General features: G+C 35.9%; 1 protein-coding gene across 5 annotated transcripts in view; it reads left to right on the forward strand.

Annotated features, from left to right (window-relative positions):
- Positions 1-18,818, forward strand: part of MALRD1 (MAM and LDL receptor class A domain containing 1) — a 732,448-nt gene that overhangs the window by 127,928 nt on the left and 585,702 nt on the right. The window lies entirely within an intron of this gene.

Raw genomic sequence — 18,818 nt, forward strand, 5'->3', positions numbered from 1 at the left:
AACATTGAATTAAGCTCTTCTCCATATCAAAATATAAAATATGTTAGAGTCACGAATACCTAATACAGTGTGTGGATTATATCACCTGTTCTTGAAACCTAAGATATATATACATTTTTTAAATGGTAAACATCTGGTCTACCATAGTCTAGTCCTTAGCCCTGTCTTCTGGTAATACGGAAAATGTTCTATGCTTGCAGCTGAAATTATTACATCCAAATATTTAAATTATAAATGTTATGAAAAAATTATAATTGTTTTGCATGTTTTAAATACACTTTTTAAATATTCACATCTCCATTAATTTTATTCAGAACTTCAAATGAGCGTGTAATAGTATTCATATTTAAGAATCACCCAGGAGTTCAAAAAAAACAAAAACGTTGTGTTTGGAAAAATGATGTAAGGCCAACCAAAAATTTAAAACTAGACCTTAAAATTCTGTGTTTCTATTCAAAATTTAGTATTTTCAAATCACAGATGGAGTTTGTCTAATTCTTTGACTAAATTTTTTGGAGAGAATATCAATTAAAGGCCAGAAATGTTGCCATAAAAATGAATCTCATATAGGCAACTATGTATTTTAAAACCTAATCATTATTTAGATTCTGGGATCAGTGTACACACTGAAAGAGTTTCCAGTGTATCTTCGATTACTTTCTTTTCCCAGTACTAATTGATGTTTCTCTCTGACCACTCCTACCCTCAGATCTCAATGAATAAGTAGACAATATTAAAAAAAGTTTTCTGAAAAGTGTCACACTTTATTTTTCTTAATCTATATCTGTGGAAAGTATTTGCATGTGAAAATCAGACATAGTGTATATTCCTGAGTTATATTTACTTACACAACATACTTAGTGAGTGGAACAGTTGCATTCTTACAGGAGCTGAATGGGCTATCAAGAAAAATTTGGGGCACATGATTCTGGATTGAGATGAAGATTCAAGAATTTTTAATTAAAGGTCCTTTATTAAAGACATCTTTCATTCGAGAGATTGTATATTTCTGGGTACTAACTTATATTGGGTTAACGTGCATTTACTTTATTCAGAATGCGTGTTCTGCATGCATAATAGACCATTCTAAGCTCTGTGTGTGTGTTCATGCAAATATGTGTTCATGCAAGTGTGTGTTCATGCAAGTGTGTGTGTGCATGTGTGCACATGTGTGCCTGTATGTCTGCGTATGTGTGTGTCCATGCATGTGTGCATGCATGTATGCATGTGTGTGCACGTGTGTGTGTGTATGATTCTGATAGACACTGAGGAGTGCAGAGCAGCAGATTTAATGATTTAAAGATTCACGAGTTCGGCCAAGCGCAGAGGCTCACACCTGTTATCCCAGCACTTTGGGAGGCTGATGTGGGCGGATCATGAGGTCAGGAGATCAAGACCGTCCTGGCTAACTTGGTGAAACCCCGTCTCTACTAAAAATACAAAAAACTAGCCGGGCGTGGCGGCGGGCGCCTGTAGTCCCAGCTACTTGGGAGGCTGAGGCAGGAGAATGGCGGGAACCCGGGAGGCGGAGCTTGCGGTGAGCCGAGATCGCACCACTACACTCCAGCCTGGGCGACAGAGCGAGGTTCTGTCTCAGGAAAACAAAAAAAAAAAACAAAAAAAACCCCCAAAAAAACAAAACACTTCTACTAGTTTTTAAAGTTTAAGCAGGATTACCTTATTTTTGTTGTTTAATTAAAGATTTTCTTTCTCCGAATTAAATACCACATCACCAGAATCGCAATAGCTGAACGGCATTAAAGTTGACATTGAAGAGCATTCCCTTGTAATGTAGTACTTGGAAGTGTAGGGGAAGAAAGGTGTGACAAAAACCTTTCCTCACCCATCATAAGGGCCACAGCTGACACTCTCAGAATGAAAGACAGTTTAATAGGGGGAAAAGCATAACCAATTTGTTTATCAAAGTTTTACTTGACACAGGAGCCTTCAGAAATGAAGATGCAAAGACCCAGAGAAAACCATGTGTTTTCTTTTATTTTTTCATTTTTATTTGTTTTTCAGCCCCTTTTCCTAGTCAGAAAACTGTGTATTTTTCTGCTTAGTTTTGGTGAAGAACAACCAACCATTTTAAAATGTGACTGGATAAAAGGGTATGATCCAATGGTAACAGACTGAGCAGGGAAACTTAGCAAAGCCTCTGTGTTCAGAGTCTCCTTGACTCCTTTGTGTAGAATTTCCCACCCCTGGGAACAGGGAAGGACCCCTCTAGAATGAGGCTCTTGTTACGTAATTTCAGGCAAGATAAGCTAGATAATTTCTTTATGACCAGCGCTCACAAAGAAAGGTCAGGGAAGATCAGAGTGACCTTGCTCCTGGGGTACCTCCGGATCTCCTTCAGTTCAATGTACTTTGGGGTAGCCTTTCCTGAGCTCTTACCAAGACAAACGTGTGGTTAAAGGTTTTAAATCATTCCTAAAGTTAACCTTAGCTAAAGTTATTGAGACTACTTGATCTTGCTTATGGAGAGTTCTTTTTCATAAATTCACTCAGGATTCATGGATGCGTGCTTCTATGTGAACAGCAGATCAGTGGAATTGATTATATATCTAATTAGGACAAATTACACGAACGATTCCTGAAAGATCAATGGATGTACATAAACGAAAAAAAAGGGTTTCTTATTGTTTTTGCAAATATGTCCAGTAGACAATTATAGGATCTCATTTGTAGAATTCAGTATTAGTGATGGGCAGAAGTTTATGGAGAGAAACTGAAAGGAATATTTAAAAACGCGCCATGCTCCATTGACAGTAAATTGTTATATGTATGGAGCAGAATGGCCAAAGATTTACCCAGATTACCCAGACCCCGTACAGGACTTGAAGCTTTTGAAATCTTTAATTGGCATAAAAATGGCCGCACCACTTCAAAGCAGTCTTCGAGCTGTAGTTTTCTGCTCACAGCTCACATGATGAAAATCGCAAGTACTACTTTGATTTCACCTTTAATCAAGCTGCTTCTCCTTCAGAATATTTAAAAGCTAGTGTTGATGAAACAATTATGCGTTCTGTTTATTTGTTAAAGGGAGAGAGCCTGTTTTACGCTCTTAATCTCAATTTTGAAGCCAGATTTGTGCCAGGTGAGGATGCAGGTTGTATTTCATTCAGGAAGATCCATGGTTTTCCACCTGAGTGCCCAAAGGGAGCACATGACACTAATTGCTGTGAGTGCATTACTGACTCCTTCGGCAAATATTTATATGTACAATTTACTCTCTGAATGTAAAGTGCATACTACTCAAGTGAGCATTGTTTGATGAAGACAGAACAGAGACCTCTTCCTGATGGAAATGACTTGCCAGCGAGAACAAACCAGATTTGCTTTAAGCTAGAGGCGATGAATGAAAACGTCCTGCTAACTTTCAGTTTTGCTGTGTCGGAGTATAACATTTGAAATAAATGCAGGATAGAGCTCAAAACACAGGAACAAGGATGTATCTAGCCAGTCATAGAAAAATAAGTACCACATGATACCACTTATATGAGGTATCTACGTCGTCAAGTTTCTAGAATCAAAGAGTAAAATTGTGGGAACCAGGTTCTGGGAGGAGAGGAAGTGGAAAATTACTATTCAACAGGCATACATTTTCAGGCAAACAAGATGAATAGATGAATAAGATCTAGACATCTGCTGTATAACCTGGTACCTACAGTCAATAACAATGTATTGTACACTTAAAAATGTGTTAAGGAGGTAGATCTGGCTGAGTGTGGTGGGTCAAGCTGCTAATCCCCACACTTTGGGAGGCTGAGGTAGGTGGATCACTTGAGGCCAGGAGTTCAAGACCAGCCTGACCAACATCGCAAAACCCTCTCTACTAAAAACATAAAAATTAGCAGGGCATGGTGGCACATGTCTATAATCCCAGCTACTCAGGAGGGGCAGGTTGCAGTGAGCTGAGATCATACCCACTGCATTCCAGCCTGGGTGACAGAGTGAGACCCTGTCTGCCACCCCCCCCATTAAAAAAAGGTAGATCTCATATTTTCTTATCACAATATATGTATTATGAACATTTCTTTATTAAATTATTTTTAACATCATAGTATTCTTATTAAGCACTTGCTATTTCAGTACAACTAGCAGTAGAAGGCTTTATAATGCTTACGAATGTTATTTCAAATGATAGTGTACAAATAAATAGTTCTGTGGTCACAAAACTGTAGACCCTGGCTAGTTCTATATATTTTTCCACCTTTGAGAGTCTCCTTTCAGTTTGTCTTTTTCCAGGGCAATGCCTCCATTCTTTCTGCATTCTACTAAAACAATACTAAAACTATCGTAGCATCCCTGAAAAAGTAATACAGAAGAAGAAGAAAAAAAAGAAGGGTGTGTGTTGGTGGATAAGCTTTTCCGGAAGTATTTAAATAACTGTGCTATTGAACACAATAAAAAAGGCAAGAGGAAAAGCAAGAGAAGCATTCCATCTTATTGATTACCCATACCCGAGGTGTAAACCAAGGTGGTTTTGAGTCAGGACAATGGAGGAACACAGACATTTTCCGGAAGTGTGGTGGAGCAAAGAGTTGGAGAGACTCTTTCCTCTGCATTCAAAACATACATGAGAATGATGAGAACAATCAGGGCCATTGCTGAGTGCTAATACATTGGCAAGCAGCCATGCTCTGTGACCCACAAGAAACCTTATGCGCATCTTTTCTATATCAAGAGATTTGGTAAAGAAGAAAGTCTGATCATTTCCCTCAAGAAATGTAATCTGTTACAGAGATCTCAGAAATAAATCTGAACATAAAAGACCAATTAAGTTTTGATAAAGGCACCAAGAGGACACAACAGGGAAAAAACAGTCTCTTCAATAAATGGTGCCAGAAAATCTGGACGTTCCCATGCGAAAGAATGAAATTGGACCTTTGTCTTACAGCATCCACTTAAATAAATTCAAAATGTAAGAAAGTCCTATATTTAAGACCTGAAATCATTAAATTCCTAGAAGAGAACATAGGGGAAAAACTCCTTGGCATTGGGGTTGGCAATGATTTTTTAATATCACACCAAATGCCCTTGCTACAAAAGCAGAAATATATAATGGGATTACCTCAAACTAAAAAGCTTCTGCACAGTAAAGGAAACACTCAGCAAAATAAAATAGCAACCTGCATATCGGGAAAAATATTTGCAAACCATATATCTGATAAGGGGTCAATATTCAAAATTTATGAAGATTTTATACAACTCAGAAATAGATAAATAGATAAAAAATGGGCAAAGGCTCTGAATGGACATTTCTCCACAGAAGTCATAAAAATAATCAACTGGTATATGAACAGATATTCAACATTTCTTTGGCATTAATCATCAGGGAAATACAAATCCAAAACTCTTTTAGATACCTCCTCATATCAATTAGGATGGCTATAATAAAAAAAGGGTAACAAATTTTAGTAAGAGTGTGGAGAAAAGAGTACTCATATACTGTTGGTACAAATGTGAATTGTACAGCCATTATGGAATATGGTATGGAGGTTTCTAAAGAAATTGAAAATAAAACTACCCTATGATTTAGCAATCCCTCCTTTGGGTATATACCCAGAAGAAATGAAATTCCCACCTCAGAAAGCTATCTGCACTCCCATGTTTGCTGCAGGATTATTCTTGATAGCCAAGACATGAAAACAACCTAAGTGTCTGTTATGGACAGATAGATAAACTGTGGTATTTACAAAACAGTGGAATATTATTCAGCCTTAAAAAAAAGAGATTCTGCCTTTTTTCGCATCCTGGGTGAATCAGGAGGAAATTATGCTAAGTGAAATAAGCCAAACACAGGAAGGAAAATATTACATTATCTCAATTATGAGTGGCATCTAAAAATTGTATACAGTTATAGATAATGAAACAGTGGTTATCAGAGGCAGGGGCCAAGAGAAAGAAATGGAGATATGTAGATCGGAGGATATGATGTAGCAGATATGGAGGAGAAATGTATCTAGGGATGGAATGTACAACATGAGGACTACGGTTAATAATACTTTCCTGGATTTGAGTTTTCAGATTTGATAAATGAGTGAGTTTTAGCTACTCTTGCCACAAAATAAAAGAAAAAAAGGGGTAATTATGTGAGATAATGGATATTTAATTTGCCTCGCTGTAATAACCTCTATATGTATCTCATAACCTTATGCCATGTATGTTTGATATACACAATAAAATTTGTTTTAAAAATTAAGAAAAGAAGCTTAGTCTATGAGGGAAGAAATGTATCGGTTTAATAGTTTTGTAATGATTACTGGATTAGAGATGTAAACAAGTAGCTATTTTAAGTCTAGGAAGTTGGAGAATATATTCAATAGAAGGTATGTAAGTCCTCAGCAGGAATTTCTTAAGATGTTTTCTAGTTTTCTTGCTGTTTAAGAAGAGTGTCTATTGCAAGTTCTGCCAGGGATTAAAAGTTCTAGGCCTGTCTCTGATATACATTAAGACTGTTACCAAATGTACATGGTTTAAGAACCTTACCTATATAGTCTTTTAATCATCAAATATAAGAAATAGGTACTATTTTCCGCATTTTACAAACTTTCTTATCATTTAGTTTTCTTATCAGTTAGAATTCCATTTTAAACACAGTCTGCCTCCAAAACCTATATTTCTTTTTTTTTTTGAGATGGAGTCTCGCTCTGTTGCCCAGGCTGGAGTGCAGTGGCACAGTCTGGGCTCACGCCTCCCAGGTTCACACCATTCTCCTGCCTCAGCCTCCTGAGTAGCTGGGACTGCAGGTGCCCGCCACAACGGCCGGCTAATTTTTTTGTATTTTCAGTAGAGACGGGGTTTCACCGTGTTAGCCAGGATGGTCTCGATCTCCTGACCTCGTGATCTGCCCGCCTCAGCCTTCCAATGTCTAGAAGTTTAATGAATGAATGTCTTTAAAAAATAATACTTAATCCTTTGTCCTTAGTAATTATTTCTTTAGTTACATTACATTTTATAAATCTGAAATGTATTAAATAGCTTTTAATTCTTATAGTGCTTTTCAGGGACTTAAAAGATACTTTTTCAGACATAAAAGGAAAATAAAAGATCACTATTTGGATAATGGACCCACCCTAATATGGAATTGAATTAGAAAATTAGCAAATGAGCTCCAGTTCTCTAAAGTCTTATTTTAAGTTCTTTTTTTTTTTTTTTTTGCCTGCTTTTTTTGAAAAAGCTAATTTTATACTGTGAATCTGTTTATTCATAGAAATGCTAATTCTTCATCCCATTTTTGTGAATGCTTTCATTAAAGATTCTGGCAATGAGTGGAGGTGAGGTAAAGACACAGTGAAGAATACGGAGAAATAGGAGTCTTTTTTTTTTTTTTTCTTGTCTTCTTTGCAGCAAAAAGGTTTGAAGGAAGCATGCAAAATTTAGGCTGCGATTCTAGCGTTGAAAAAACGAACATATCACTTTTCTTATAAAGACCTTAATTGCTTGAAAAAACAGGGGTTTCTTATGAGGAGGAAGAGGCAATGCCACTCTCAGGATTTCTGTTTATGAACTTAAATCCCCCTAAAAGGACCATTGCTATTCTTGAATTTCAAACATTTAATATTTTAATACTATTTACTTGAAGTTTTCTCACTTTCACAACCATGTTTAACACAATTTACTTTCTCTTTTACATGAGACTGATTATGGCCTACCTTAAACGGGTTATTAAGTTTGCTAAAAATTTAGATCTTCAGTGCCTTGAAATATCTTCAGATTTTATAGACAAAAATAGCAAGTATAAATTGTAACCAGTTTTGGTAAATGAGAGAAAATGGATTTGTTCAAGAACTGTTTGGGATACATAGAGGTTAGGAAGTTTTGCAGAATTTTGATAGCCTTGGATAATTTAATTGAATGTTTCCATATTTATTTATATTATGATATAAAAGCACAATTACTTAAATTGTAACCCAGGTGGCCAGGTTTTCAAGGAGTCTCTTTCTCTCTGCCAGTTAAAATACCACACACTGACTATGATGTTAAATTGTCTCTGATATTTTAATCATAATAACTGAAGGACTGAAATACCTACATAGCATGACACATACAACATATTTCAACAAAACTTCTCTGAACCTTCAGAAACTCTAAGGGACAGGCTGCAGGGTGAATCACTGTTGGATACAATTTTTGTCTGGGCAGGGTGGAATTACAACGTATCAGAAAAGTTCAATGCCAAGAGTGGATTTTAGACCTGGACTCATGTTGCCATTTATGAGGAACTAGACAAATACTCTGTATGTTTTCATTTAAGGGAGTGTTTAACATGATGTGCACATCTTAGCTTGCAAGCCAAACTTGGCATCAGGACAAACCCTAAAAGGAGGCAGATTGGGAGTGAGCTCCAGAGAGCAGAGCCAGTACCTAGGTGTCTTCCCATAATTCCAGTGTTCTGAAAAGTCCATTTCTCCTGGACAGGTTATTTGATGTAGAGGCCAATCATAATGCCACCTTATCATTTTTGAAAACTTATCTTTATTTTTCTTATATCAAAATTGTTACTCTAAATTGTTTCTTTAGTATAGGTTATTGAAATACTATTTATAAGTTCCTATTTTTGTGAGCAAATACTTAGTTTCTTCAAGACTGAAATAAATAATGCTACTGATCAAGAATAATTGCATTACTCTGCACTGAGTCTTATGTTTTCTTTTATTACATAAATTCAGAGAGAAGGCTTGAATTTCCTATAGCAACTCTCTGCTCTATATTTTTTTGAAAAGTGTTTGTGTATGTGTGTGTGTGTGTGTCTTAGTCTTTGAATTAGTACTATTTTTTCAGTGTATTTTCTGAAAAATGTTTCTGAGTAGGCCTTTTTGGCTAGAGTGGAGATATTTAATCTTAATTATAATATTAAAGGCTTTCTATGATGTGTCTCTCTGTATAATTACAAATTACTTTTAATTTAATAAGACCTGGGAAAATTAGCTGCTGTTTTCTATGTTCTATCTTATGTTCTTTTTCCATAGCCCTGAATACAAGGAAAAAAAGTCTCAAAATATGCATAAATATGCTAATTATTGAGTATCTTCCTTTTTTATTAAATGCATATTGGTAAATAAGTCCCTGTAGGGAAAAAGGCTATCTGGTTATTTTTCCTTAGTAGACTGGATTTCCATTCTCTTTTCATTGTCCTCAAGTTTAAAATCTTGACAACTATTTTCTAGTCAGACAAATCCCTCTAGACAGACGTCATTGTGAAAGACCCTAATGGGAGATTGTTTCTGGTGAAGGCTTGTCATTTCTGTGGCATAAAACCAAGAAGTGGAGAAAACGTCCATTCACCCTCATTTATGGAAGTCATTGATCACTGATAAAGAAAAGTGAAAAGTATTTCTATAGACAGGTAAAATCTGATAAATAACCCATGATATTTTGATCAATCTTAGTTGCAGATAATCATGTTGTTACATTAGGAGAATTCAGGATAGTAGTGAAAATAAGTGATTCTTCTTCCTCAGTTGAAAATTCTATTTAGAATAAAAGTCAGGCATTTAATAAGAAAGGCTTTTTCTGTGATTATTTAAGATTAAATTCCAATACATTAGATTATTAATGGTGACTATGGAGACTGGATTTTTTTTTCTGTGTCTTTACTTTGAGCTTGGATGGGATATTATTTTTTTGACAAGATCATTGTTCTTCTTCACTCTTAAAATTGTGTTAGAAGTATTAGCAGCTTTCCTTTTCTTTTTTTTGCTTATATGCTGAAACTATTCAGTTCTTCTCTTTTCTCCCATGCCACTACTCTTGTTGATTTTGTTTCCATTTTCAGGTTAGCAATGTGTGTGATAGGTAAAAGGGGGGCGTACAGAGCCTTCCTCATCTTACACTAAGTGTTCCAAGCATCCAAGCAGTTGATGTCTCCCTGCCTTGCAGAAACACACCACTGTAGGGAGTGAAATGTACATTGCTTCTGATGTGATAGAATTATCTCTTTGGAATATAGGTTTAAAGACACCTAAAAGACCACAGAATAATTTACTTAATTTATATAGTATAAATACTCACATGCTTACTTTTAAGCACTTACTTTATAGCTGACAGTGTTTGAAGTAAATTTGCATGCACAAGCTAATTTATAGCTCTGTAAAATAAGGTATAAAGAGGATTAATATTAGGGCCCTGCTTCCTAGCTGGGGAGAGACTGACACTTATAATAAGTGAATAAATTATGTACTATTTTTAGAAGGGATGTATGCTGTAGAGAAAAAATGAGGCAAGGAAAGGGCAATGGGGGAAGGCAAGGGAACTTTGCAATTTCCAAGAGAGTGGTCATAGTACATCTCAGTTACAAGGTGGCATTGAAACAAAGACTTGAGAAGGTGAGGAAACAAGCTTTGAGATATCTCTGGAAAGAGTGTTCTAAGAAGAAAGAAGGAACTAAGGGATTGGGACAGGAACACACCTGCTGAGTTTGAACAATTGCAAGGGGACCAGTGTGACTGGAAGAGGTTGATTAAAGAGAACAAGTATAGGATAATAAGGCTGAGGAAGAGCAGCCCACCTAGAGCAATGGTTCCCAACATTGGCTGTGTGTGAGAGGCACTTCGAGTTTTTTGCAGCAACATGGATTGAGTTGGAGGGCAGAATCCTAAGCAAATGAACACAGAAACGGAAACCAAATACCACATGTTCTCAATTGTAAGTGGCAACTAAAACATTGAGTGCACATGAACATAAATATGGACACAATAGACAATGGACTACTTGAGGGTGGACAGGTGGGTGGGTTTAAAAACTACCTGTTGGGTACTGTGCTTACTACCTGGGTTATGGGATCTGTACTCCAAACCTTGGCATCGTGCAGTATTCCCGTGGAACAAATCTGCACATGTACTCACTGTATCTAAAATGAAAGTCGAAACGAAAAGTCTTGAGGCAGGGCTAATTAAATCACAATCTCTAGGGTAGAATCCTGGCATTCATAATTTTTAAATTATGTGCAACCAAGGTTGAGGACCATTTCAGCTGAGGCCTTGTGGGTCATTGTAAGGACACTAGCTTTTAAATGAGACCGGGAGCATTTTGAACAGAAGACTTGCAAGATCTGACTTGCCACAATCACTGTGTTTGCTACATTGAAAAGGGATAGAAGGGGGTTGTTGATGCCCATCATCAATGACAACCTGTAACAAAATTGGGTTTATTGATAGTTGCTAAGCAAGGAAAATGGCCTACCAGGAAAAACTGGGATGTGGCTTAGCAAGAGGAACTTGTTCTAGGATTTGAACTTGTGTTGGGTGGTTTACAGAAGGGCTCAAGGAAGCAAGAATTTTCTTTTGATTGGATGTTTTTTCAAAAAATAGGATAATTCTTTAATTGTGTATCTAAATAAAATTTAGGAGGTGAGAGAAATTGAACTGAAGTTATCATTGGTTAAAATACAATACTCATGTCAGTCAGGAAAGGGGAATGAATATTTGAGCACTTTCGAGTTTACACTGTGATCTTTTTTTTTGTCTGTGTTCAGAAATGAATAGAGTGACCTTCTTTTTGTCTGGTTTTATTTCTCAGTCTACAGAGTGACCTTGTTTGATGTTGTTGATCTGTGCAAATATTTATGTTCAACGGAAGATGACTACAGCTTAGCTGTTATTGTCGGTTCAGGTACTAGCAACACCAAAGTCTAGATGACATTACCAGCAAGCTCCCAACTGATGGCCAGTGGCAAAAATGGAAGCAGAAAGAGCAGTTGGGGAGTATTCCAAGTACTGAATAAGGAAATGATGGTGACTTCAACTAGGTAGGGTGAGAGCAGTAGAGATGGTCAGAAGTGGGCAGATTCTGGATCTATTTTGAAGGCAGGTGGAAGTGAAAAGCTTTGATAGAAGTGAATAAATCAAGATAATAAAGCAAATCAAAGAAATCAAGCATTGGTTCTTCAAAAAGATGGATAAAATTGACAAACCTTTAGCTAAATGGACCAAGAGAGAAAGAGAGAGAGAGGGAAAGAGAAACAGAGAGAGGGAGAGACAAAGAGAGAGAGAAGATTCAAATTATTATAATCAGAAATAAAAGTGGGGACATTACTATCAATTCTACATAAATAAAAAAGATTATAAGAGAGTACCATATACAAGTGCATGCCACAAAATTGGATAACTTAAGTATAATAAACAGATTTCTAGAAATGTAAAACCTACCAAGACTAAAGCACAAAGAAATAGAAAATCTGAATGGATCTACAACTAGCAAAGAGATTTGATGAGTAATAAAAGATCTGTCAACAAAGTAAAGCCCTGGAACTGTCCCATTAGTATCAGTGGTGAAGTTTGCCACATATGTAAAAAAGAACTAACAACAGTCCTTCTCAAATTTTTCCAAAAATTTGAAGAGAAGGAATATTTTCTAACTTATTCAGTGAGGCCAGCATTACCCTAAGACTCAAGCCAGACAAAGGGACTGCAAAAAAAAAAACCAAAAAACAAAACAAAAAAACACACAAAAACTATGAACCCATATCCTTTATGATCATTTATGCAAAATCCTCAACAAAATATTAGCAAATTTATATCAGAAGCATATTAAAAAGATTATACAACATTACCAAGTGGGATTTTTTCCTGGAATGCAGGAATGGTTCAATCTAGGAATATCTATCTATGTAATGCACCACATTAACGGAATGAAGGAAAGAAAAAAACATGTTATCACCTCAATTGATGCAGAAAAAACATTTGATACAATTCAATATTCAATTCAGGATAAAAATACTCAACAAACCAGGAAAAAAAGGAAACCACTTCAACATAATAAAAGCCGTATATGAAAAACCCACAGCTACATTATACTCATTGGTGAAAGACTAAAAGGTTTTCTTTTAAGATCAGGAATAAGGCAAGGATGTCCATCCATATCCACGTTTGCCACTTCTATTCATAGTACTAGCAAAAGCAATTAGTTTAAAACATAACAAAAAAAGAAAATAATAGGAATAAAGACAATGAAATAAAAGTCATATAAATTGGAAAGAATTTTTATATGTAAATATCCCTGTAAGTTCTACAAAAAAATCCTATTAGAACTAAAAAATGAATTCAACAAAATATAAAGTTAAAATACAAAAATTGGTTGCATTTCTGTACATTAGCAATGAACCATCCAAAAAGGAAATTAAAAAGCCAATTTGTTTGCAATAACATAAAAAAAGAGAAAAAGTCTTTAGGAATTAAGATGGTGAAAGACTTGTACAATAAAAAATTTTTTTTAAATTTCTGAAAGAAACTTTAAAAATATAAATAATGAAAAGACATTCCATGTTCATGGATTAGAAGACTTAATATCCTTAAGATATGAGTACCACTCAAAGTGATCTACATATTCAATGCAATCCCTATTAAAATACCAATCACATTTTTTTAGCTGAAATAGAAAATAAGTTCATATTTAATCTCAACCCCAAATAGACAAAATTATTCTGAAAAAGAGGAACAAAGTTGGAGGACACACACACCCCCTGATTTCAAAACTTATTACAAAACTACAGTAAACAAAACAGTATGGTACTACCAAAAAGACCAATGTATAGATCAATGGAAGAGATTACAGAGTCCAGAAATAAACACTCACATATATGATCAAATGATTTTTTTTTTTTTTTTGGCAAAGGTACCAACACCATTCAATTGGTAAAAACCAGTATTTTCAATACATGCTCCTGGGAAAACTAGATACCAACTTGTGAAAGTATGAAGTTGGACACTTACCTAACTTCATATTCAAAAATTAACTTAAAATCAATCCGTAACCTAAATATAAGACCTAAAACTATAAAACTCTTAAAAGAAAATATAGGACAAAAACTTTATGATGCTGAGGTTGTCAATGATTTAATGGATGACACCAAAGGCATAGGCAACAAAATAAAAAATAGACAAATTGGACTTTATGAAAACTTTAAAATTTTTTGCATCCTGAAACACTATCAACAGAGTAAAAAGGCAACCCCAAGAAGGGGAGAAACTTTTGCAAGTTATATATCTGATAAGGAATTGATATCCACAATATAGAGAGAACTTCTATATTGGTCTATTATTGAGACCAACAGCTCAATTCAAAAGTAGACAAAATATTTTAATGGACGTTTCTCCAAAGAAGATAAACACATGACCAATAAGCATGTAAAAAGATATCCAACATCACCAACATTAGGGAAATGCAAATCAAAACAATGAGATACCACCATGCACCCATTTGATTACTACCAAAAAAATAAAAACCCAAAACAAAAAACAACCAAACAAAAAACCAATCCAGAAATTAACAAGTGTTAGTGAAGGTGTGGAAATTGGAACTCGTGTGCACTGTTGGGGATGTAAAATGGCATAGCTACTGTGGAAGAGGAAAGTAGTTCTTCAAAAAAATTAAAAATATGATTACCATATGATTTGGCAATTCCAGGTTTGGGTATATACTCAAAATAATTGAAAGCAGGATCTCAAAGAGGTATTTGTACACTCATATTCATAGAAATATTATTCACAATAGCTAAAAGCTGAAAGTAACCCATTCATTCATTGACAGATGAGGGGATAAGAAAAATGTGGTGAATGCATACAGTGGAATGTTATTCAGTCATAACAAGGAAAGAAATTCTGACATATGCTATAAAGTGAATAAAACTTGAGGACATGGCCGGGTGCAGTTACTGATGCCTGTAATCCCAGCACTTTGGGAGGCTGAGGTGGGTGGGTGGATCACCTGAGGTCAGGAGTTTGAGACCAACCTGGCCAACATGGTGAAATCCCATCTCTACTAAAAATACAAAAATTAGCTGGGTGTGGTGGTGTGCACCTGTAATCCCAGCTACTCAGGAGGCTGAAGCAGGAGAATTGTTTGAATCTGGGAAGTGGAGGTTGTAGTGAGCCGAGATCGCTCATGCCACTGCACTCCAGCCTGGGCAACAGAGCAAAACTCCATCTCAAAAATAAATAAGTAAAAACAAAACAAAAAAAAAACCCAAAAAAACCAAACTTGAGGACATATTGCTTAGTGAGATAAGCCAGTCACAAAAAGAAATAATGATATGGTTAGACTTATCTGAGGTACAGAGAATAGCCTAAATCTTAGAGACAGTAGAATGGTAATTTCCTGGGCCTGAGGAAGAAGGAAGTGGAGTATTCTTGTGTAATGGGTACAGATGTCAGTTTTGTGAGATGAAAAGAGTTTTGGACATGGATGTTGGTGATGGTTGTGCAACAATATGAATGCACTTAATACTCCTAAATTGTGCACTTAAAATGGTTTAGATAATAATTTTATGTTATGTGTATTTTATGACAATAAAGAAAAAGTAGGGGAAAAAGCAAATAAGAAGAGGGCTTGGTATGCCATTGCTGGTTTAAAGATGGAAGGAGCCACATGAAAAGATAGGACAGGCAGCCTTAAGGAGACAAAAGAAATCCTCAGCAGACAGCCAGCAATAAAACAAGGACCTCAGTCTTAACAGCCACAAAAAACTGAATTCTGCCATCCGCATAAATGAGAATAAGCCAGGAAGAAGATTTCCCCCCACAGCCTCCAGATAAGAGCCATTGTGACTTGCACTTTTATTGCTGCCTTTTGAGACCCTAAGCAGACAGCCATGCCCTGCCGTCCTAGACCTCTGACCTACAGAAACTATGAGGTAATAAATGAGTGTGGCAAGTCCCTAGGTTGCGGTCGTTTGTTACATAGCAGTAGAAAACTGATAGAAACTAAAATAAAATATAACCAACTAAAATAAAATAAAACCAATGCCCTGGGTGTCAATAGAAAACAAATGCACCAGCAGTTATTTTCTTCCAACACTCTAAAGATAACATTCCTTTTCTTTCTGGTTTCCATTGCATCTATTAAAGAGGTCTAATAATTATTCTTTGAAGGTGATTTATGCTTTTTTTTTTTTTTTCAGCTGCTTTTAACATTTTTCTCTCTGGCATAGATTTTCAGCAGTTTGGCTAGGGTGTGCCTTTGTGGGTTTTCTTTGTATTTGTTCTTTTGTGTTCACAGGGATACTTGAAATATGGCTTTATACTCTTTTCAGTTTTGAAATTTATTAGACAGATTTTTCTAATACTTCTTCAGTTCCTGGAAATACTGTATGCCTCACAATGAATTCTGAAAGAAGGCCAACATTATTTCAACAAACGATCAACAATAGAATTGTAAGAGGGTGATAAAATAACTTACAACATCAGGCATACATAGTCATGAAATAAGATGGAACTATCAAGCCAGGCTCGGTGGCTCTCACCTATAATCCCAGCACTTTGAGAGGCTGAGGCAGGAGGATCACTTGAGCCCAGGAGTTCCAGACCAGTCTGGGCAACATGACAAAACCTCATCTCTACAAAAAATACAAACATTAGCTGGGCGTGGTGGCACATGCTTGTAGTCCCAGCTACTCAGAGGCTGAGAAGGAAGGATCGCTAAAGTTTGGGAGGTTGAGGCTGCAGTGAACCATGATCATGCCACTGCACTCCAGCCTGGGCAACACAGTGAGATCCCATCTCAAAAAAAAAGAAAGATTGAATTGTTAAATAGTGCTACAATATATGGGAATATTAATACAATTGCACTTGATTTGGGTTGTAAACATGGGTAGGGTTAATATAAATAATTCCTTATATCCTGGAGAGCAGGTTATCTTGGGTAATAAGAGATCCCTATAAATTTTAACCAAGCAACCTGAGTTTTAACTTAAAATATTCATATTTTGGCTCTTTAGGTAATTGAGCTTTTACCAAGAAGTATAAAACATTTGAGATCATTAGCTTGGTCTGGGGCAAAAAATAATACATATATATACACACACACACATATATATGCATATATATGTATTGCAAAGACAATATAAATAAACATTTAGCATGATAGAAAAAAAGTTACATTATTTTAAAAATGTATCACTAATTTCTGCCTACCCCCAGAGAAAAAATAGTAGGGTCTTTTATGAATCATACATTTTGTTCATCTATATTACTATAGTATACTCTTAATGTGATTATCTAAAAAAAAATTATTTGTCTAATAACAACCCACCTCATGTCACTATAGCACTAACAGTCTTCTCATAAATATAAGCATAATAATGGGTACCGTTTTTAACATGAGCTCATTAATACAATTTCACGTTTCAAACACAATTGTGGGTGCTCCTTAGAGACCCTGATGAGCCTAAGTTATATTTGCTTTTAAATATAAACATAAAGAAAATAAACATAGGTTTTTTGTAAGCCTGTACAAATTTGGTATGAATTGATATACAGTTATTGCTTGTATTTTTGTAATATTTTCCATAGCCTATTGAGTCCTCTTTAAGGACTCTGGAGTAACAAGAGTTCCTCATGGGAGTCATTTATCCAGTAACAACAAAATGTTCTCTTCTTTTTCACTGTCAGTCTTTAGTGCTACTCAAGCAGCCTTGGTTTCTTTATTATTCCCAGTTTCTAAAATACAATTTCCATAATGACACTGTCACTCTATTACCATACATGAGCTGTCTGGACACTTCGATACTTTCTGCTTGTGAACTAGATCCCATCTTTTCTTTACTATTCAACGGTGTCTCTCCAGCAAATCCCACCCACTTTGTCCCTGTCTACTGTGTCTTCCCCATGAGCCTAGATAAACATGCTGTTCAACTCTCTTGACCCCATTTTCTATGACAGCTTTCTACCTTATTTCTCAGTTTTCCTTGATAAAGTCTTAGAAAGATGTTGTCAAAAGTTATTCTCTTTTCCAATATTTACTTAAATTCTCTCTATTCAGGCTTTTCCCCCTGTAATCAGGACCCACAAGGGCCTTATATTGTTACATCTAAAAGTCAATTCTTAGCCCTCATCCTGATTTGTACAGTGGTCCACCCTTATCTGCAGTTTTGCTTTCCACAGTCAACCTCAGTCTGAAAATATAAAATGGAAAATTCCAGAAATAAATTCACAAGTTTTAAATTGCACTCCATTCTGAGTAGTGTGATGAAATCTCATGCTGTCCTTATCTGTCCTGCCCAGGATGTGAATCATCCTTTTGTCCAGTGTATTCAGGCTGTCTATGACCACCCTGCTTGGTAGCCAACTTGATTGTCAGATAGAAAAGCAGCGTATGTTGTGTTCAGCATAATCCAGAGCTTCAGCCATCTACTAGGGGGTCTTGGAAAATATCCCTTGTAAATAAATGGGGATTACTAAAAGCAATATTTGCAGCTAACCACATTTTCCGTTTCCTGAAAACATTTTATTCACTTGGCTTTCAAGATGGCAAATTCCCTAGGTTTTCCTCAACTTCCTTGATTGTTCTTTCTCATCTTTGCTTGTTTTTCTTTCTGGCTCTGATGTCTAGACCTTAGATCTTTTATCTTCACTACTGTAGAAAACTCATCTAGTCTTCAGCTTTAAATGCCATTGATACGATCATGTCTCCCAAATTTGTATCTCTAGTTTAAACCTCTTTCTTGAACTCCAGACTCAGATTTAACTCTCTATTAAACATCTTCCCCTGGACGTTTAATTGGGATCTTAAATTTTTCATACCCACCTGCAAGCTTCTGAGATATTCCTCCAAACATGGTCTTAGAGTATGCCCAGGGTTAGAAATGACAACGCCATTCTTCAGTTGCTACAGGTAAACACTTTGTACTCATCTTTAACTCCACCCTTTTCCTTATACTCTACATCCAGTCAACAAGCATAGCTGAGTGTGGCTAGAGATAGAAAAACAAAAACAAACAAACAAAAACCCAGTGCCATCTGTTCTCACTTTACATTGGGGATTGCTGACCTAAAGTGTATTCTCAAGGTTACCCGGTAAGCATATGCAATTTCCCC

This window comes from Macaca mulatta, chromosome 9 (genome assembly GCF_049350105.2).
Source record: "Macaca mulatta isolate MMU2019108-1 chromosome 9, T2T-MMU8v2.0, whole genome shotgun sequence".
Taxonomy (NCBI): Eukaryota; Metazoa; Chordata; class Mammalia; order Primates; family Cercopithecidae; genus Macaca; species Macaca mulatta.